This window comes from Nelusetta ayraudi, unplaced genomic scaffold (assembly GCF_046127955.1).
Source record: "Nelusetta ayraudi isolate G7.1 ecotype Tasmania unplaced genomic scaffold, CSIRO-AGI_Nayr_v1 ptg000048l, whole genome shotgun sequence".
Classification (NCBI taxonomy): Eukaryota; Metazoa; Chordata; class Actinopteri; order Tetraodontiformes; family Monacanthidae; genus Nelusetta; species Nelusetta ayraudi.
The window spans coordinates 16,125,587-16,147,258 of record NW_027466098.1 but is presented as its reverse complement, the minus strand read 5'-3'; the positions used below and the strand labels follow the sequence as shown (position 1 = coordinate 16,147,258).

The 21,672-nt window shown below is 47.2% G+C and overlaps 1 protein-coding gene across 3 annotated transcripts in view; it reads right to left on the bottom strand.

Annotated features, from left to right (window-relative positions):
* The window catches only part of cntn5 (contactin 5), a 100,043-nt gene extending 89,589 nt beyond the window's left edge, over nucleotides 1-10,454 (bottom strand). For all 3 annotated transcript variants that reach the window (XM_076036701.1, XM_076036702.1, XM_076036703.1), the window contains exon 1: nucleotides 10,094-10,454. The gene's annotated coding sequence lies outside the window, so the exon portion shown is untranslated. The remainder of the gene's footprint in view (nucleotides 1-10,093) is intronic.
* Between the last annotated feature and the right edge of the window lie 11,218 nt (nucleotides 10,455-21,672).

Sequence of the window (21,672 nt, the reverse complement as noted above, 5' to 3'; positions counted from 1 at the left end):
TAGTTGCAGAGCAGAGACGGCGTCAAAGCTTTTCCTTTGCCGTCAGCATCAGCGCTGCCTTTTTAACGTGTGTTTTTTTTTTTCACTTACTGTAGACATTCCCAGCCTAATGCTTCCCGACGGCGTCCTGGCGCGCACCGGTTTTGCGCGAGGCGGCGCTTGCGTCATCGGGGCAGGTGAGCGTCACCTCTAATTGGCCTCCTGAAATTCAGCGACACGGTGGGACTTTGAACAACACAAACGCCCTCTAACATCAAAACAAAAAGCGCATCTCGGCGCGGTCGGGCTCGTCCTCTGAACCTGTTACGGGCTCATGCATGAATGCATGAGAACACGGCCGGCTCTTTATCACCGTCCATACACACACACGCGCCGCTAATGTTCTCCCACTCGCCGATTCTCTTTAATCCATTATACAGTACGACAGCGGAGGGACAATTTTTAAAAGAGCGAAGAGGAGTAAGCGTTCTTTTTAAAAAAAAAAAACAACAACAACATATAAGCGTTTCTCAACTGGTGGGCCGCAACCCAAAAGTGGGTCGCAAAGCTGTTTGGACATTTAAAAAAAAAAAAAGGGATTTTAAAAATATATCTACGTACAGAGATAGAGGATGTGAGAAAAGTGGGCTAGCAGAAAAATGTGGTTGCTTCAGTGAAATGTTCCTTTAATCTCTTTAATTTCCTATTTCCCGGCGCTTCTGATGTTGGACCGGAGACGGTTTAGCTCGGGAGGAGGGAGGAGCGCGGCCGAGAGTCGCAGGTTAGCACGAAAAGACTGGCCCGGTCGGCTTCCTGCTGGAGTAAAAGGTCGCCTGGAACATCGCAATAATGCGACCTGATTTCTTCCGCTCATATCAAGGGGCCCAGGTTGCCATGGCAACCATAGTGCGGGTCCAAATATTAGCGGCGGCTGTAAAAGGAGCTTTAGAAAACGGGCCCTGGCGTCCTTTCACCTTTGAGGGGGCGTTTTTTTTTGTGTGTTGTTTTTTTACGGTGCTGTGACAGAGAGATGGGCGTGGCTGGTCAGAGGCGGTCACGTGACTGGGAAATACAGAAATGACAAGCAGCCGCAGATCGGGCTCACCTGAGGCCGCCACCCATCAACCGCTGAGTCACTGGCTTCTGTTTCATTATTCACTCTGCATTCATTTACATCTCTTGTTTACTATTTATCCTCAGCTACTTGACGTTTAGATAAGTGGATAAATAGTACGTGTTGGTACACACATTTGACATTTGAATACAGTGTGTGTTTTCGTGAATGTGTGTAAAGTCAGGAACTGGCCAGGTATTGAAATCAACTGATGGCTGATTGTCACTAAGTCGTTGAGAAGGAGACGCATTGTGTGAGCTGTTCTTGTGTTCAAAATTAAACATCTATTCATTCAGAGTAACACCTAACCAGGTAGAAATGTGTCAATATTCCAGTGACTTGTGAATGCTAATAAATGCTGTAAATGTAATTCTTGTGATAATGACTGCATTTGTTTTATTCGATCTGTAAAAATGAGAGTGAACAGGAGGATTTCATGACTGATTTTATTTGCGGGATCAGTTGGTTTTTCTTTGATTGTACAAAGCTTGTTCATGATAAAAGGGGAAAAGGAGGCACAGAAGAAGAAGAGCACGCCACCCGCCTCATGGAGAAACAGTGGGGATAGAGTCACATTCACGCAGCTTCTTATCCTAAAGCGGGTTTATGGTCCTGTTGCAGCCATCACTACTTACGTTGGGTTTTTTTTTCGGTTTTGTTTGTTTACTGCGCCACCAAGCTAATCATCACAAGCCTCCTGCTGCTTTCCACTCGGAAGCTGCTCCGTCACCGGCGTAATGACGAGGCTGAGAATGTTTAGGGCTGTCGGGAGGATCTTACGGAGCATATGGGGGCTCGTTGGGTTTCTATTAAGTCGTTATTTCACTTGACATAACCGTAGCGTCTGTTCTCAACAATTCTCTCATCTCCCCTTCAGCACCCCCGTCCAATGCCAGCAGGCGCTCGCCGGCGCGGCTAGCACGAGGCTATACTGCGTCCCTGCTCCTCGTCCAGATGCTTATTTTACGAGACCACGATTTGGACGTTTGACGGGAGGGCCGAGGTTGGGTTTGTTGCTCCAAATGTCAACGATGTAAACAAATTAGGTAGCAAATTGAAATTTCCTGCTTTTTAAAGGCCTGTAAAAATCGATGCGGCCACCCCTCCCGCCAGCGCTTATACCAGAAACGGCGTAAGAAAACAATACGCTCAATATCAGTCCGAAGCCGACTCACATAAACCATCTTTCTGTCTTCATTTGCTGCGCGACGCATCAGTGCGCTCGTCTCACCGCCACATCAATGGAGCTTAATCACATATTGACTTTTTTTTTTTTTTTTTTTTTTCCTTTGGAATAACAAATAATTTTTGGCATTTATCGCACGTAGCAAAGCGGGAACTTCATCACAACCTCCACGGAAAACAGTGCAAACAGCGACGGGGGGGGGGGGAAACACAACACTTCCCACCCGAGCGGCACAGACCCGGTGTTTGTCACAAGACAATGAGCCGGGAGGTGCTGCGCGAGCGCGGCGGAGCGCTGGCAGCCCTGTTAGCCGTGCGCTGACAGATAGCTGCGCACGCGCCTCCTCTCTCGGGAGGGGAAAAGGGAGGCATGAGAGTGGAACACGGCAACTCATCACGAGCCTGCAGGATGCAACGGCGGGAGCGGAAGGTGACCCACAAGAACACTCGTCCGCCTCCCGCTCCTAATGCGCTGCATTACCGCCTTCCTTTCACGAGAGCCCACCAGAGCTGCGGGAGATGTCACAGTGCATCTTCGACATGAGTCGGTGCTCGCCGACGGAGCCTCAGCCAGGAACGCACCCGAAAATGTTGACTTGGGCGACTACGGGGAACTTTTGCGGTGGTTTGTTGGTGATTTAATTTAACTAGGATGGCATTCATGGTTCTTACCTTCTCATGTAGTAAAAACACAGAGGGAAAATGATTTATTCTTCTAGCCAGGACCAATGTTTATACTATTTACAACATCTTGTTTCAAATTCTGCCATCTGTGCAAACTACACGCTGGAACTTTACATTACAGGATTATGAGTTTCTGATGTAACCTGCTGCAATATTCCCGCTCAAATCAACAGTTTGGGGATTTATCATCAAGGAAATTGAATTCTTCAAGGAAAATGAAGAAGTCTTCAAAATGATTGAAAGTAACTGACAATTTTAGAAAGATGTTGAAATCTTACATTACTTTCAAGTTTTTACATTACTTATTTCTTCTGACTTACATTTTCACCTCCATTCTTACATGCGTACTTACTTTTTATGTTCCTTGCAGCCACTTCAGTGAATAGAAACTCAGTTTTAGCTCTTAAATCTTGGATATACGACAACTTTATGCCTGGTGTAAACAATGCATCATGCAATGTGCATATACACAAACAGCATGCTATTGCAAGTCAAACTAAAAACTATAACAATAATAATAGCAATAATAACAATAACCATAATTGATCTGCAGAGGATATAAAATCAAATGAATAATTGCACATATAATCTTCATGGGTTACTGCACCGTGTCTGTTTGTGCAGCGTGTTTTTACAAGAGGCTGAGAGGCAATTTCATCTTAATGAGTGCGCAAACAGCATCGTTAAGCGATGGGGGCCCAAAGACATTTTCATTAGGGTTAAAGATCATAATGCAAAAAGGTAATTCCACATAATTACGCGTCGGAACAAATGGTACAAGAGAATTTGTTGACCTTCTCAAGGTTGTGTCGACGCGCCTGACGCGAGTCCAAGGCAACACTGGGAGAGCACAAAGCGCTGTGAACGCTGCGCGTTGGGGCTCGGGGAGGAAATTTCTGCAGGCTTGAAAATGCTAAAACAATTATTGAGGCGACTGGTGTCCAGACAGAGACGAGACAAAGACAAACATGCAGCGAATAGACTTCAAGGTAATTCTTATTTAATTGAGAAAAAAAGTGTTGAAACAATAGTCTGACACAGTCAAATCCATGCAATTTAGATGTCATCTCTCCTTTTAATCAGGCAATGCAATGAATCATCTATTCACTCTCAAATTTGAATCCCTTTTTTTTCCTTTACTTCCCTGAGCCAGAAGGTCAACAACGAGTCAGTAATTTCCGCTAAGCTTTCACTCCGCACTATCGGCCCCATGCAGATAGGCCTGCGAATGCGTTTGGCGGCCGTTCGACTCCCGCGGAACCCACGCCAAGCGTTTTTCACACCTTCATCTCACTAATCTGTCTCAAGCACAAGATTGTTGGGATAAGATTAGGGAGGGGGGGGGGGGGAAATCAAAGCGCAGTGCTTCATCGTGGCCCTGGAAGATAAGGGGCCTTTACTGTCACATAAAATCAGGAGCTGCCTGCTGAAAAACACTCCAGTCCCAAGGCTATTCAGCACCGCCACCACCACCGTCGCCATCGCAGCTCCCACCTCACACCGTCTACGCACTTCGAACATCTTGATGTTCACTTCACGATTTCTATTGAAATCATAACGAGTCACAGTGATCGCATTGATCGTAAACACAGCTAAGGCTGTGCATGGACCGCATGTACGGTGTTGCATTTGGCCGGGATAGTGACATCCTTTTCTGCGATCCACGTTGAATGACTTCCCTCAGTGTTTTGTAATGACCCGATTATTAGCATGTGGCTGTGACACATTCTTCCCACCAGAGGGCAGTTTAAGGTTGAGGTTAGTAGCAATTTTCCCCGCTTTTGGCTACAATTCTCACTAGATTTGAGTCGGCCACTGTGAGTGGGATATCTTTCTTAGCTTCAGCTTTGGCTTTGTTGTGGCGTCAATGAAGTCTTCACTGATCAAGTCTGGCTCGCCAGCATTTACTTGAGAGTCTCAAAGGTAACCAATCTGACAGAGCATTGTGTAGAAATGGGAGCGAAGAAAATCAGTGCATCCCTTTATGCAGCTTTTGTGGTATGTATATTCCAAGCATCTATTGTTGCTGCTCAATTGTCGGCCATAAAAGGACATGGTCAGACACAGTGTATCCGAAAATACAGAGGCAACCGTTGTGAGGAATGACTCAACAGATGCAACTCAAGAGACAACTTGAGGGCACTTTGAGGAAAAGACCCGCGGAGCCGCGCAAACGTAATGAACATTACAGAAACGCTAATGCACGATTACCGTGACATAAATAAAACATTGCAGCTTACAAACAGTCTCACTCACACATATTTAGTGCTAGAGACTTTGTTCGTAAAAGACGCGTCGCATTCTGCAGATATCGACATTCTGCAGATATCGACATTCTCCCTCGTTATTCTTCCATTTGTCGACAGACGTTGAAAAGAAAATTACACGCAAATTGTCCGGAAATTGCCATCTCCGTTGTTGATAGCGCAGCAGCTGATTCAGACGTTTTTGCACGTGTGCTTAAATTGTAGGCAGCGGTAGGAGGCACGTTAACAAAAAGAAATTGAAAAAAACGCGTGCGCGCAAACACACACACACACACGCACACACACACGCACACGCAGACACACTCCAACCCTGATATGAATATCAACTAGTTAAGTTTTGAAACATTAAAATCCCACTGACCCCCGAAATTGCTTCCAAAGAGCCCCTGAGCGCCACAGCGATGTGTCTCCGCCTGCGGGCGGGCGGGCGGGTGGACGGACGGAGCGACGGCGCCGAGCGGAGGGCCGCGAGACATTTCCATCAACCCGCGACGCGTTATTTCAGCCAATTAAATCAACTAATTACAGGGCGAGGGAGGCAGAGTGAGAGAGAGAGAGAGAGAGAGAGACGCTGTCACGCCACTCATGTCAAACAGGCCGCCCCGGGAACACATGTGTGAAGACTCGGCCCCACCGCGACCCGCCACCCACGTCACGGCGTCAGGAAGCCTCGCCCCCTCGTCCAATCGGAAGCCGCCTTGTTTCCTTCTGCCGCGCTCACGCGCGGCCCGCGTGTGGCAACATCGGCGGCCGCCTAAAATTATCTCGTTTGACTCACTGGACGTCAAATCCGAGTCGCTCGTAGCTGTGACAAGTGAGGGTGGGGTGGAAGGGGCGGATAGGGGTGGGGGGGGGGGGGGGGGGGCAGGGCTGGAGGGGGCTTCATTTGGAGCGCCCGGGAGTCACTGTTTCCTATGCAGATGCTTCCGAGCAATTATATAAATGATGTTGTCAGATGTGTCCCGAGGGCTGTTTGTCTCGCAGGCTCTCTCAAGGACCAGCGGGACGCGCTTAATAACATAATCGCCAGGGAAGGAAGGCGGCCAATCGCCGGAGTCGCCCTCAAACGCCTCACACCGAATCACGTCTTACGAGGTGGGGCCGGAGGAACAGAGACACTTTTATTTTATTTTGTTATTTTGGGGGGGAGAGGGGGGAGAGATACCCAGCCAGGAAGGAGAACAACGGCCCGCTCGCCTCCTCTGGACACCGAACAATACGCTGTTCACAGATTTGTTTTTCTCTCCCAAATGCCCGGCGTGATGCACACACGCTCGCACTCCACACTTTTGCTTCCTTTTGTCGCCGTAATGGAGGAATAAACACATTGTGCCCGACGGTATGTGACTCTGTCCGAGGGGCTGCAGGAGGCGATACGGCGCTCCCGCCCGCTTGCTTTGTGTGAATAAAGGTGGTGGTGGTGGGGGGGGGGTGGTGGTGGGGGTGGGGGGGTTGTTGAGTGGAAGTTATGATTTCGCGCAACACCTGCTTTCCCTAAATCGCCCCTGTTGTTCGCCGGTGAGAGCGCCAGCTCCCTCGGGTGCCGCTGTCTCGCTGGGATGGTTTCTATCCTCGACCTCTTGCCTGTCACTGCTGCGACTTTTCCTTTTTTCTGATTTGTTTTGTTTTGTTTGATTCTCCCGCACGTCTCGTCCTCCCTCCTCCTCTGCAACTCCCAACCCCCTCCGAGTGTCTCTGGGGCGAAAACCTTCGCTGGAGTTGTCATTTTCAATTCGCAGTTAGCCAAGTACACGTCTGTCGGCTCTTGTCGATACGCGCAGACGGACGGCGGGGTCGGGGACACGGGGGCTGCAGCTGAAAGGAATCGAGGCGCTTTCAGAACATGCGAGCTCGTCAGGATCAGACTCGTGAAGCCCCCCCAACCCCCAAGTCTCGTCTCAGAATGGAAACCTCGCCGGTCTGAACTGAACCGCCGGATGCAGATGAACGCTGCTGTTTTATGGCATTTTTACAAATGTTCTGCTAGCACCAACCACAGAAAACGTAAGAGCAAAATGTTTCACGTTGGCTTCATTTTAACCATAGATTTGTGGTTTTAACTACGTTTACACCTAAAGAAAACCCAGTGTTTTTGGTACGTGACAACATTAATACATCAAAATAACTGCGCGCCCCTTGGCTGGTGTGAAACGCTCTCTGGGCCGAGTTGACTCCCGATGTAAACCTGATAAACCGGCCGTGTCGGGATTCACTTCTGGGAAATTTATCCCGGACCTGGCGAGACGCGATCTCGGAATTGGAACCAAACTGGGACGGCCGGATGGGTTTTCACGGGTCACGTGCCGAGATCACGAGATCCGGACACTATGGGCCAACGGCCCGAGACTTTGCCGAGCGGATCGGAGGCATCAGAGTAGGATCCCCCCCCACCCCCCCATCCCCACCCCCAAACCCACCCCCGCCTCCACTTCACCCCCGAGTGGATTGTCTTTAAAGCGTGCGCTGCCAGCAAATAACTGATTTACATCTGATGAGGCCGGCGGTGATGGGGATGGCGGGGCCGAACCTCTAATCCCTGCCAAGTGAAACAGGCACAGCTGCTTATCCCCCCTCCCCTCCCCATGCACACTCATTCCCCAGATACACAGGTTAAGCTGCATTTGGTTAGCATGAACCCCCCCGCCCCCCACCACCACCACCATCATCCATTCTGCCTATACCCTCCTCCCCATCCAACCCCCCACCCATCTCCAGATAAGATGAAAGCGTTTTCACATTAACTCGGGAAAAAAAAAAAAAAATTAAAGCCGTCGTCGGAATGGGTTCCATAAGCGCTGGCGCGATGCAATATGACAATCGTTTAGGCACATTAGGCCTAATGAAATATCTATCCAGATTAACATTGCGGCAAAAATTACCTCCACCCCCCGTTTGAGAGCGCGCACGCCGCTTTAAGTTCCCCCGTTAAAGTTTTAACGGCCGCTGTAGAGCACCGGCAGGGAGCGAGAGGGTGATTTTTTAGTGTGTTTTTTTTTTTTTTTTTTGGGGCACAGTTTCGCTGCATTTTCGGTGGAGGCTGGAGGTGCGTTCCCACTCATGAATGAGTCAAACGCACTCTAGGATTCATCGGCTCAGACGGAATCGGTGACACGCCTGTCGGCGACGGAAAAAGAAAAAAACCCAACAAAAACAAGTGGCACTGAGCATCCAGCGCTCGAGTGACGCGAGGGGCTCAGTTTTAAAATCGTTACTTCACGCTGGGTAAGATATAGGCGTACGCGTACACGAAGGGAAAGTTGAAGAAGAACAAAAACGAAGCCTTTCCGTCACAACTGGCAAAGTGGCAAAGTGAGTTCTTTTCTCCGCCTTCAACCCGGCCACGTACGCCAACCAAACACCTGTCACCCTCTTTGGCCTTTGTTCACATCCGTAATGCGCCTTTATTGCGAGGTTGGAAAAGGGGCAGCGCCGTTTGTTCTTCGGCACGAAGTAGCCTACGTTTTTTCTCTTTGCTTTTTCAGAAACCAAAAAAAAAAAAAAAGTTAAGTGGCTCTGAAGTTCAGTTTAAACCCTTACAAGTCTGGAATATTGAAGTGACACGCTAACAATAAATACAATGCCAGACTTAAAATAGCACGCCGTCTCCTGCCGTCTCAATGCGTCTGTGCTGGGGAAAAAGAAAAAAAAAAAACGAAGAAGGAAATCAAGTAAAAGGTAAAGCAGCGGGGGGATTTGCTGACAGCAGGCGCACACTTCAAAAGACTGCATTTCCCTTCTCCTGCAGGACTTTATTCTACCTGCCACACTTTTCCCTTTTCTTTGGGACTAACTGCAGTCATTGAACAGAACTTCTGACTTTTTTCAATAGACTTTTTCTTATATATATATATATATATATTTATATACATAGAAAGAACTCTAAAAGCACTCTCAACGAGCAATTCTCGCAACACACCTGCAAAGACTGCCGTGGAGGAAGAGGAAGAGGAAGAGGAAGAGGAAGAGGAAGAGGAGGAGGGCTCACAATCAATAACATCAAAAGGCAGCCGGTGAATCTCCCCAGCGAGAGACGCGCTGGCCCGTGTCGGATCACAGCGGAAACATCTCGACTCCAGAAGAGCCGCAAAACATTCAAGTTTTGGGGAGGGGAGGGGAATTAGCATGTCTCTGATTAGAACACTCCTGTGGGTCTACTTGTGAGGTAAGTGGTGTGTTGGAAGCCTCCTGCTTGGCTAACCTCAGGGTGCAAGCGCCTCTGCAGCAGGAGTCTCACACACACACACACACACACACACACACACACACACACACACACACACACACACACACACACACACCCTCAACAACTGCTTTATTTTTTTTTCGACCCCTTCTTGGATTTTGGTCTCTTTGATGATCCAATCAAACAGCGGCGACGCCTCCAACCCTGCCTTGCCTTGCCTTGCCTGCACTGCACACTGTGAATCCACTGGATCTCAGAGCATCCCCTCCCTTTCATCTCATCATTGCGGGACACATTTGAGCTCGAACTTAAACAACACACACACTCTAAATAAATAAATAAATAGATAGATAAATAAATAAGCAGATCTTGCCAACCAGATTTTTCTCTCTCCCACCGAACCGCCAAAAGAAAGAGAAAAAAAAAACAAGGCGGAACCACGGTCACAGCGGAGATGTTTCATGAGAGACCCCGGTGCTCCACCAGCACCTCCAAGTTGGATCAGGGGGAGTCAGGCGGAAGAGCGGGAACGACCCGCATCTCAGAAACTTGCCTCCCCGTTCCCCCTCGCCCCCCCCCCCTCCGTTTCCGAGCACGAACCTCCGCGCAGCTCCGTCCACTCAGGTGGCGGTTCATGGTTAATGAGCTCCGACCGACTGACGGAAACGCAGTTTGACTCACCAAATCTTCTCGAAAGTCCTTCTCTTGCTCTCTCGCCTCCCCTGCAGCTCCGTCACGCTTGGCTCGGATCAGCCCGCGCTGCGCCTCCGTTCGCCGGAACGGCAGCAAGTCCGACTCCTTGTGTCAGTCTGCCTCAGCCGGTTTCAAAAATAAAATAGGAAAAACACACACACGCAGGGCTACATCCCTGTCAAAGAGCAACTGAAGGAGGTCACGTTTCTCTCGGCGTCCAGCTCCCCCTCCTCCTCCTCCTTCTTTTTTGTTTTTGTCACCTTCCACTTCCGCGGTGCGCGTGGCGTTGCTCGCGCGGTCTGCGCCTCTAGGCTCTCTGTCAGCCGGTCTGCGCCGCTGCAGACGGCGGTGTGCTTCTTCTGCAGCGCAGCATCCACACTCTCTCCGTGGAGGAGGAGAGGAGGAGGAGGAGGAGGAGGAGGAGGAGGAGAGAGAAGGGTGGCCCTCACACAGTTCAGAGGAGTGGCATCGCATCACTTTCTCTCTCTCGTTCTTTCTTTTTTTAATGCCCTCTCCCGTTAGTTATCCGGATGAGAATCTGCGCACTTTATTTTGTTGTTGTTGCGTGTTTCAGATGATTTTTTTTTTTTCGTGGAGAGAAATACTGTAGATGTAGTTTGTTTTTGTTGTACATTTTATTGTTCTATCCTCCATTGCTGAACATGCACATTGACATCCTTTTGTTTGTTTGTTTGTTTGTTTTTTTGTCTAATTGTTTGATTCAGTTTCACCCTCATGTTTCATCCTTCTACAAATATTGACACATCTTCTGTACAGAAATTTGGTCAACTGTTCTGCAGCTTCATCATAGCCACATTGCTTGCTCGACGCGTTGTGCATTACATTGTGTACGCGCAAATAATTATTGCATTAATCATCTTGCTGATTATACTAACGGTCACCACAAGAGGGCAATCATAAGCGGTAGAAGCGAGTATTTATTACATAATGTGCTATGCGAATATTAATAGACCCACACTACTAATAATACTTGGGTGATTTTCCTGGGAGCCAGGAAAGTTGTTGTATTAGTTTTATATAATATCACTTCTTTTTTTTTAACCATAACCGTAGATTTTCACATGAGATGATTCGTGTTTTGTCAACATTTTCACAAATAACGTACGACAGCTCAACAGACTTAAGTAGATAGTATCATCAATATATATTTCAACAACAGTGGCTTCCATGAGAACAATGCAATGCAATCACAGTTGACACTCATAGTCGTAGTCTGACAGCTGCATGCAGTTTCCGATAAAACGTTTAAGGGTGCAGTTACACATTCTGTCCACATGTGGTAGTCAGTCACAGGAAAACAGCTAGCTGGGATTAAATAAAACATTTAAAGCTGTGAACTCTATGCAGTCATAACTCAGTGTGACATTTCTGTAAAAGTTATTCATTATGACTTGTTGGCGTGTTAATAGATAAACTGTTCAATGTAAACAGATGTGATATGTTAACAGAGCAAGTGTTCATTGATGGTCACAACTGGCGGCGGGTCCTAACCGGTTTCAGATAATCATTAGGCCTTTTTCCCACCTGAATTCTAGTCAGATTAGGGAAGGTCCATTTTATGATTATGACCTTTCATTTTATTCTTGGAACGAATTGGTTCAGGTTTTAGAATTATCATCAAATTTATTTTCTTTTTTTAATCAGAAGACAGTGGGATATCGGACTGTAAAACCACAGGTTGGACAAAAATGTTCTCTTCTCATAGCTCCATTTGTGGAATTACAATATGTGGGCAACACCTGACATTAATAATAAGGTTCGACTTGAGCCGATGTCGTGTGATGGTTGGTTTCCTTTACATATTTTAACAGCCAAACGTGTCACCGAGACTCAATTTAAATGCAGACTGTGCTTTTAAATACGTCTGAGATGATTGCATTTCCATTCAATGCAGTCTTTTGTTTTGTTTTTTCCACATTTAGAATAAAATGTAGTCTGTCACGCAGTGGCCCTCTCCCCTCTTTAGAGAGCATCATTGAATGAGACTGCAGAGTATAGATTTGTTCCATCTGTTTCACATATCTATTACATAGCTCATATTGCCTCCCTCTGCGAGCGTTTGACTGACAATACCAGCGCTAACAGCCTATCTCTACCCCCCATCATTAATTAAACAGTACCCATGACTGAGTGTTTCCCCCATAGCACAATTGATCCATTCCAGCGCTTGCAGCTCTTATCGGCTCTCAGATGCCGCCTATTTAAAAGTGGTATTATGGGGGCCCTTGTTACCTCTCTGCCTCTTTTTCATTTTCTTTTTTTCATTCGACACGCTTCGAAAGGCGTTTTTGGGAGGACGGCGCAACATTCATAATCGACGTGACACACAGCCTCGTTGTTTGGGATCTGCCTCCCATTCTTGACTGATGTGAAGATGCAATAGGTATGAAGTGTTCAATTTGTCTTGTAGTTCGAGCAGCGCAGCAGCAAACCTTTTCAGTGCCGCCATTATCTCTGAAGCAGCGACGTCTGTTCAAGAGAGCAGACATGAAGAGAAACAGTAAAATATAGTAAATAAGCCACACTGGCAGAGACCACTTACAGTAGCTAACAGGCATTTTGTGTGCAAAGCTTTGCAGCGTGGAAAAACACATATTTTTTTTATTTCCGAACTTCAGACTCAGTCGTTAGGCTGTGAATTTGAATTGCTCACAGTCGATTTGTCTCGGTGTTACACCTAACTAAAGAGCAAATCAGATAGGAAGCTCTAATTAAAATAACAATAAGCTAAAATTGTCTCCCCCGGGCCACAAAAGCGCAATTTATCACATTTGTTTACTGGAAGAGATAGATAGAAAAAAAAAAAATCACACTTACCTTCAACTAATAATCTGATGTGAGAACACGCCAACTTTGCTTTCATTAAGACTGTTCTGCAGGCAGGTGTCACAGCTAAGAAACAGCTGGGATTTTTTTCAGAAATTCGCTCTGCATTTAGACCAAAACAAACCGGCCCCCTGCACATCCTCATGGCCTCCGTTGTAGGAGCGCTGAACTTGCACTCAGCCAATGAGGACAAAACAGATGCACTGCGACCATCAGTTAATGGGGTAAAACATGGCATTGCAAATGAGAGGAGGGCCCTCTTGGTGTTTCTTCTGTTGTTTTGTTTCCCTTTAAATTACAACTTCGGCATCGAGGGGAGTCTGTTCGGCGCTGTGTTTTTGTTTACTGAAAGTGTGAGGAGTGTGAGGGGAGTTACAGTTCTGGAGGCAGGGAGGAAAAGGAGATTTGCATGCATTAATACTGATAAACAAGGAGCAGGAGAACAACAACGCACAGGGGGCACTGTGGAGGGCCTCTCCCCTCGACGTGTCATGGCACACACATGTTCTGTTCACATCAACTGAGTATATCATTGATATATAACGTAGCTCCTTCAACATCCAGACATCCAGAGCTGCAAAATGAAAGTTTTACCCCAAGTTATTTATCATGTTCTCGGACTTTGTGCTGTCGCTGAAAAACATTCAGTTTAAATTCTAAACCAGCTGCAATAACACAATTTCATGTCAAGTGCAACAACAGCTGCTGATTATAATTGGGGACCGTTTGCAGGGCTGTGGTTTTCTTCAACTTAGGTGCTGAGTAACTGCGTTTTTGGCAAAGCAGAGGACGACAACACGTTGATGACGGGAACACGGTCATCGCACACACGGTGTAATTAGGGAGGAGGCGACCGCAGCCAGAGAAGAAGGGTAAGAAATTACAGCCTGTCAAAGAATGTTAAGTGGTCGGATTGGTTGTGCGATGTAGCAAAAAATACTTCTTTTTTTTTTATTAAAAAGTTGGCTGCTAAAAGTGTATGAACTGCTTGTAGAACAAGGCAAACAATTGGAAACAAATTTAACTCTGTCCCAAACACAACACAATTTGTTTTATTTATTTATTTTAAGTTCCACGTGGGCGTCCAGGGAAAAAGAGGCGACTTGTGAAGTTGCAACAGAGGTGCACTTCATTTAGGAGAAAGTCTGAGGGCCTAAGTGGATTTAAATTGGAATGAAGATGCAAGCAGACCCAAGCCGGCAGCAGCAGAGAGTCCTGCGAGCTGACGCCTGTTAGGAATCAACAGCAATCGCTGCGACACCTGTCTGATCAGTCACATCGCCTGGCGGAAAGCGCTCTTTACATAATCCTCCTTCGCTCAAGTCTGTTTCTGCCTCCGTCACCGCGGGAATGAACGCCTTCACACTCGACGCGTCTGACATCTGCGAGTGTGATGTTGCGGCTGACTGAATCCTAATTTCCCAAGAAAAGGGTTTGAGGAGACGGCGAGCGTCAGCGTTTGGGCTAACACAGCACTATCAAGGCGCGAAACGTCTTAATTTATCTTCATTACTCAGCGCGAGGGCCACGTCGCTGCTGCGTAGCGTTCCGCTCCGCTACTGTTCTGACTGAAACGGCCAACTTGGGTTTAAACTCTGGGGGTTGCCTTCATTTTGCCTGGTGTCACGCAAAATAAAAAAAGAAAACTCTTTTACATGAGTACTGAGATGCCGTTTCTAATTTTCTTCTTCTGTTTTTAGTTGTTGCCGTGATCTAGCAAAGAATGTTTTAGCAGCCAAGTATATTTATTGATAAGGCTCCTGCCACATAGACATAACTCAGTGAAGCTACGTACAGATGGCGGCTTGCATTAACATGCTTAGCAAATTTTAGCAATTCATATTTATTGCTCAGCAGATGCCGACTGGATGGAGGTGGCAAATTATAATTTGGTTGGTGGACTGATTCTTTTCATTACTGGTAGCAACTAACATCTGCTCGGTGGAGTGCTTGTACATGCAAGAGGGCAAAATAAATAAATAAATAAATAAATAAAATAAAACCCTGGCAAGGGATGAAAGATTGAAGATGCATTAAAGGAAGAGTATAAAAGGGAAATCAGGCAACAATTCTGCACGCGGGAAGCTCGTCAGAACCGTAGCGATGTCTGGCAGCACAACCATCTCTAGGGTTTACAGGAGGATGGTGCCGAAAAAGAGAAAATATGCATTCAGTAGCAGCTGTCTGGGGGGAAAATGTCTTGCTGATGTCAGAGGTCAGAATGGGAGACTGGTTGGAGGCCACAGGAAGGCAACAGGGACTCAGAAAACCACTGGTTGCAACCGGGGTCTGCAGAATAATACAACATCTCTAAATGCGCAACGTCTCAAACCTCCAAGCAACAAGTCCAGTGTGTGTATGTATATATACACACACACACACACACACACACATATATATGTCTGCTCACTGGCCACTTACCCAGAGTTACCAGGTGGCCAGCACTAGCAAGGTGCATCATTGCATCATGTTCGTCATCAGCAGCAGACCCCAGTGCTGAGCACTTCAGCACTGTGGCTTTAGTGGCTCCGGGTCATTACGGGCACCTGACAGCGACAAGACCTCCTCCAGGACAAAAACTGTACTTTTTCCTCGGCTGCAGCGAACTGCAGTGGCCTGCAGATACCAGCGGCCTATTAGTGTCCATCATCCCCCTTCTTCCCCACACAGGTAGTCGGGCGAAGGTGGCGGATGGAATCGACCGAGTGACCAGTGACATGTTTGTGAAACTGTGTAAGTTTTGATGACTTTTAAACAGCTGATTTTTTATTTATCCAAGTCAAGAACTCAGAAGGCCACTTTTTTGATGAGAACTATTAAAGCCAGAAGTATTTTTTTTTTTTTTTTAACATAGATAGTAATATTGGGGAATAACTATCGATTGCATTGATGCAATTGTTTTAATTTATTCCTCTTAGATTATTGCAATAAAGATCATACAGAGGGCTTGTGGACTGTGTTTTGCACTGACCAAGATGGCTTGAATCAAACCTGCCTGCCGCCTCTCAAACCAAACATCAAGAACCATCATGAGAAAAATCGGAGCCCTTGATGGCTGGACACTTTCCCGCTGATACAAGAGCATGACATCACCGGGCCTCGGACCATTAGAGTGAGTGAGCGGCAGAAACGGCCTGCATCAGCAGTCTGTCAGCACCACGTTGGAAAAACTGCCAGCAGCAGTGTTGCTGGAAAAGGTCAAAGGCCAATCACCGGGAGTCGCTGGCCGGCCGCGGGGTAATCGAGCAGGATGTTTACATCCTGTTATGAACACAGACAGGGGTTACGATCTCCTGGTATTTCACGTACAGCTCGGCCGGACGGCGCGTCTCCGTCTGCCGAGGTGCAGCGCGGTGACGCACAGCTGTCTTTATTTCCAAGACGGATGACTATTATTAATACAAGTTGCTGCAAGACAGAAGAGTCTGTGTGTGTGTGTGTGTGTGTGTATGTGTGTGTGTGTGTGTGTGTGTGTGTGTGTGTGTGTGTTCTGCCGCATCTCCTCCTAATGAGAAGCAGCAGCAGGTTGGAGGCAAATGCTCTTTTAATCAGCTGTCGCTGTTTTTTCCTCCACACTCCATCGGCTTTGAGGACGTTTCTGACTTCCAAAAATACAGAAGATGCGAAGTTGACGGATCCCTTTTAAAAGCTTCCTTCACAGTGTAAATGTAGAAACGGTCACTTGCGTGTGTAACACGCCATTTAAACAATATGAAAAACAAATGTAGAGGAAATGTTTCTTTTCAAATGGTGGTGTCCGTTGCTTTGTGGTGAATGGGAACTATAAATTGTCTGTAGGTGTGTGTGTGTGTGTGTGGGTGTGTGTGTGTGTGTGTGTGTGTGTGTGTGTGTGTGTGTGTGGGGGGGGTGAATGGTTGTTTGTCTCTATGTGACCATGCAATGAGCTGGCTACTTGTCCAGCGTGCCACCCTGCCTTTGCCCTTTGACAGCTGGGAGAGGCTCCAGCAGACCCCTGAGACCCTGAGTGCAGCAGGAAGCTGGTATGTTAAATGGATGGACTGGTGGCTTTGTTTCTTTATGTTCACGAATAACATGCTTCGTGAACAATAATAAATCAGGATACATATATTGAGGTCTGGAGGTATCCCTGTCCTGGTTTCAAGTTATTGTACTGATTATGTAATTGTGAAACAATGATCTAACACCTGCTATTTCGTCTACCGCTACAAAACCTGAACAACTCAAAGGTACATGGACCCTTCAGGTCTAATAGAACACAAAATTACATCAAATTATGTCCCCATCAAGCGACAGCTCCTTTAAAATAACAGGCTTCTGCCTCTGCCTGCCGCAACCTGCAGTGCAACGCTGGCATTCAGCGGCGCGAAACCTGCAACAAGCCACCGTGGTCTCATTTTCCAGGCTTTAAAATTGCTGCTGGTTGTGCTTTAAAAAAAATAATAACAAGCATCACTAGCGCCTGTGGAAATAAGATGCAGTGATCACAAACGCGGATACTAATATTAGTCATGTGCACAGGGAGGTGGATATCCAGGTTTCCCCCCACGTGCATGTAAACACCCCGTGTAGAATGTAAAAGACTCACAACCTCACAACCAGGATGTCGAATCCATGTATATGCTGTTAGTGTTCGACCCGGTTTTGGCCTGACGGGAAGAAAAACAAACACACCTGACAGCAAACAGATGACAAGAAGTGTTTGGTTTAATTTCAGCTTTCAAATTAATTGATATGTACGGATGGTCAACTTGTTTATAACCTATTACCTCATCGGTTCAATAGCGCCATCACCTGCGGTGCAAATCCAGTTCCTGAGCGTGGAATAAAAAATTCAGTGATTCAAAATTAATGCAGATTCTGAGCCCTCATGCTGCTGCTGCCGCCGCCGCTGCTGCTGCTCACTGAGAGCGAAGTCATCCAGCTGCCTCAGCGGCCGACAAACATCCACCTGCAGCGAGTGCAAGATTGTCTTCCCGTCTCCCCGGCAGCGAGATACAGAATGTATTTTGTCTGCGCCTGGCGCTTGCATCTCCGAGCCGCCGCCATCAGGACCATCACGTGCAGATAGTCACTCCGGCGCTGAAATAACACACTCTCCGACTCTACTCGGCCGTGATTGGAAATAACAATCATAATTAGGGCCGGCGTAATCGCGTCCCTCAGCCGTCAGCGGCTGCCACCGGAGAATTAGGGCCACTCTGGCGTCAAAACAAATCAGCTGGTGTCAGAAAGTGGTGCTGGAAGAGGACAAGAGGTGTTATTCAGTGGATTTATCTTGTAATCAAAAATTAGCCTCAAAAAATTGCTTTGCATTCATTATGTGTTGATTGTTGAAATACCCTGAAGAAATATGTGTTGTGTTTACCTGCAAACACTATAAATGCGCAACCTATGGAGGGGCAGATGAAAACAAAGGTGGTGGTGGTGGGGGGGGGGTGTTGCTGTCTTTCACCCGCTGCCTCTGGTCCTTGTGCGAGGATTTCCTCCTCTCCCATGTGGCAGCCCATTTGTCCTGCAGTAATTCATTACCTGTTCACTCAGTAGTGACAACACCTCAATTCCATCTGGCTCCACCGTCTCCTGGGGGCCCCAGTGGCCGCCCCGGAATAATCAGGACAGCGACTGGGCAGCATATTTGCTCACCTATTAAGGCGGTAACTATGTGATGATTGATTCCTTGTTGAATTATCCGCGTGTCGCGTGGCGCCGCCCGCCGAGGGCCTCTTTGACGAGCCGAGGACCTCTTCAGTCAAAATCAAAGACGGGGGAAACTGAAACCTGATGGAACGTTTCTTCAGTTTTTTTTCTCTCTCTTTTTTTAATTTGCCTCAGGAATCCATCTGGTAAAAAAAACAAAAGCAAAATCACGTATAGGAAAGAGAGACAATGATTTGGAAAGGGAAGCAAACTTAGAAGGTGGACCATTTAAACCATTTGTTATTGTTAGTTCAGTCAGGTTGCTTCAGCTTGACTGTTCTCATATCACAATGTAGTACAATTGAATGATTATATGTTATATGTTCATCCCATATTAAACGTACTGAGGTGCTGCCTGTGCGAGTTTGTGTGTGTGTGTGTGTGTGTGTGTGTGTGGTTCACGAGCTGCACGGCGGCTCAGAGGGAAGCTCTGCAGAGGGTCATTAACACTGGCGCCCTCTCCTCTTATTGGACGAACTAGACAGTTTCCCACTGTGCTAAAATAAATAAATAAAATAAAATAAAAGGAAGAGGAAGAGGAAAAACGCCTGGAACCTGGCTGGACTCTGGCTGTTTGAACTGCTAGAAGACCGAGTGGAAACGCTTTTTAATTGGAAGTCAGTGGTTCAGCATTCAAAACGGAGCTGCCGTGCAGCATGAGGTAAACACAGAATCGGACCAAATACTGCGTGAAAGCCACAGTGATGGAGGAAGCAGCGTTTTGCGCAAAATACACGTGTCACTTGTATTTAAGGACTCGCGAAATGACGTTCAGCATTGTTAAGCCCACTGAGTGCCACGGAGCCCAGTCCTCTGTTAATGCTGCGGATTATGAAAACATTTCCTTTGTGATATTCTAACGTTTGTTGAATAACGTAAGTCACCACAACAATGCGGCCTGAATTTAGAGCGTGGAACGGCGCTGAGTTGAAGGCGTCACTTCCTACTTAGACTAGCATTATGTGTACACGGTGTGAACGATGTCGTCAGGCTAGGCTAGCCGGCAAAATTCCCATTAGGCAAACAGGAAATAGGAAGAGGAAATCCAGGAATAGCCTTTCGACATCTCTGACATTGGGGGCAATATTTCAAATGCCTGTAAATTTCCCGCTCTTTTGCCAAGTGAAAAACGAGGTTTCGGTTTTAAAACTTTCCACAAACACATCAACACCATTAAAAAAATAAAGCGGGGGGGCGGGGGGGGGAGCAGCTGCTGGGATTTTTGTTTGTTGTTTGAGATGAAACGGCTGCGCAGCTACATGGGACTCGCTGCTATTTAACGGGGTCTTCCCCAGCCCCGCTGGAGCCCAAACGACGGCGCCCCCTCTGGGATCAGGGGGGTTGTTGCATCAACGCACCACGGGCGACACCCGCCGAGCGGCGTCGCTTCACAGGGCCACCAGAAGCTGCGCCTGACAGATGGACGCGTGTTGCCGAAGCCGTCGCCTGCAGAAACGCTCGGGGAGGTTCCCTCTGTGTCCCGGAGCTGCGCTTTGAATCCGCCGCTTGATCACAGCGCTGCGAGAGGAGGCGAAACCAGGATGGATGCGAGACGCTCGGGCTTGATCTCGGCGAGACGACTCCCATTCCAGAGTGATTTTCAGTGAGCAGGAGGGGGAGGGGGATTCCGTCTGATTCGGAGGGCGAGCAGACATCAGAGGGTCGGGCGGAGCTAAACTCCTCTGATTGCTCTTCAGTCTCCGTCAGAGGAGGGGATCAACAAAGTACAAATACTTTGTTACTTTGCTTAAGTAGATTTCTTTTCAAGTAGTGAGTATTTCTTTTTCTGGCGACCTTTTACTTTTAATCCTTGCATTTGCACACAAATATCTGTACTTTGTGCTCCTTAAATTGGAAAAACATGCCGGTTACCTTTGTGTTGAAAAGAGTTTGAAAGAGGGGCCCTGCAATGAACTGGCGACTTGTCCAGGGTGCCACCCTGCCTTCGCCCTAAGACAGCTGGGATAGGCTCCAGCAGACCCCCGTGACCCTGAATTGGAATAAGCGGCTATAGAAGATGGATGGATGGATGGATGGAGTTTGAAAGATACAAATTATTTTAAAAGTAATTCACTTATTGTTACTTCAGTTGTTGTTGCTTGAAGTGGAGCTGTTTCAACTATGCAGTTGTGTTGGAACACATATTAGAAGGAGATTATTTTAGCATACCTCAGGTTATCAGCGAAAGTGTTATTCTATTTTCAGTAAGTGCATTCCAGAACCTGTGCTTACCTTCACTTGAATAAGGTGTTTTTTTTTACACAAATATACATACTGTATTTTGGCCTCCTCTGGTATGCATCAGTCCCCCCCGCTGTTAAATTGTGGTCCACAAGGCATCATTGCTATTTTAGTTTGCTCAACTCAATTAGTTTCAATTCTCTTTGACACCGCCGCCACCACCACCGCACATTCCTCATCCTTTTGCTCCGACAGCCATGCGAGCGGGATCCATCTCCTCCAGCTCGGCCAAAACTGATTAATAGAGTCTTGAATTCCACAGGATGCCGAGCGACTGCAGGCTCTGCTTCAAACGAGCTCCTCCCAGCCTCATCATCAAAGACGCCTGTTCTGGAGGAAGCTTAATGAATAAGTCGTTAGGACGTGACTATGATTGATCTGCTGCAAACAAACAGGCCGCGATCGGCTGCTACCGCAATCGGCGCCGGGGCCGACCAGCCGAATCGGGAAGAAGGCACGTCGTTACCGCCGAGTGTGCGCGTCGCCGCGCTGTTGACAGAGTATTCATGTGCGCTTTGCTCTCTCAAAACACAATTTTCCTTCTGTCACCTTGCGGCGCCTCTCTGTGGATGGAGCAGCGGAGCCCAGCGTCCCCTTGCAATTGTTAAAGATGATATTTTTTTGCGTGGCAGGTTTGGACCGGCAACAGAAGTTTGGGAGGCTCAGGGGGAAAATAGAGAAACTTTCCAGGCAATTTTTTTTTTTTTTTTTACTTTTTTGCACAACCTTGTCTTTTGAAATTGACTTCACATATTGTGAATTTGCTTCAGTGGCTACAGTAATATAGGAAGGTCTGAAAT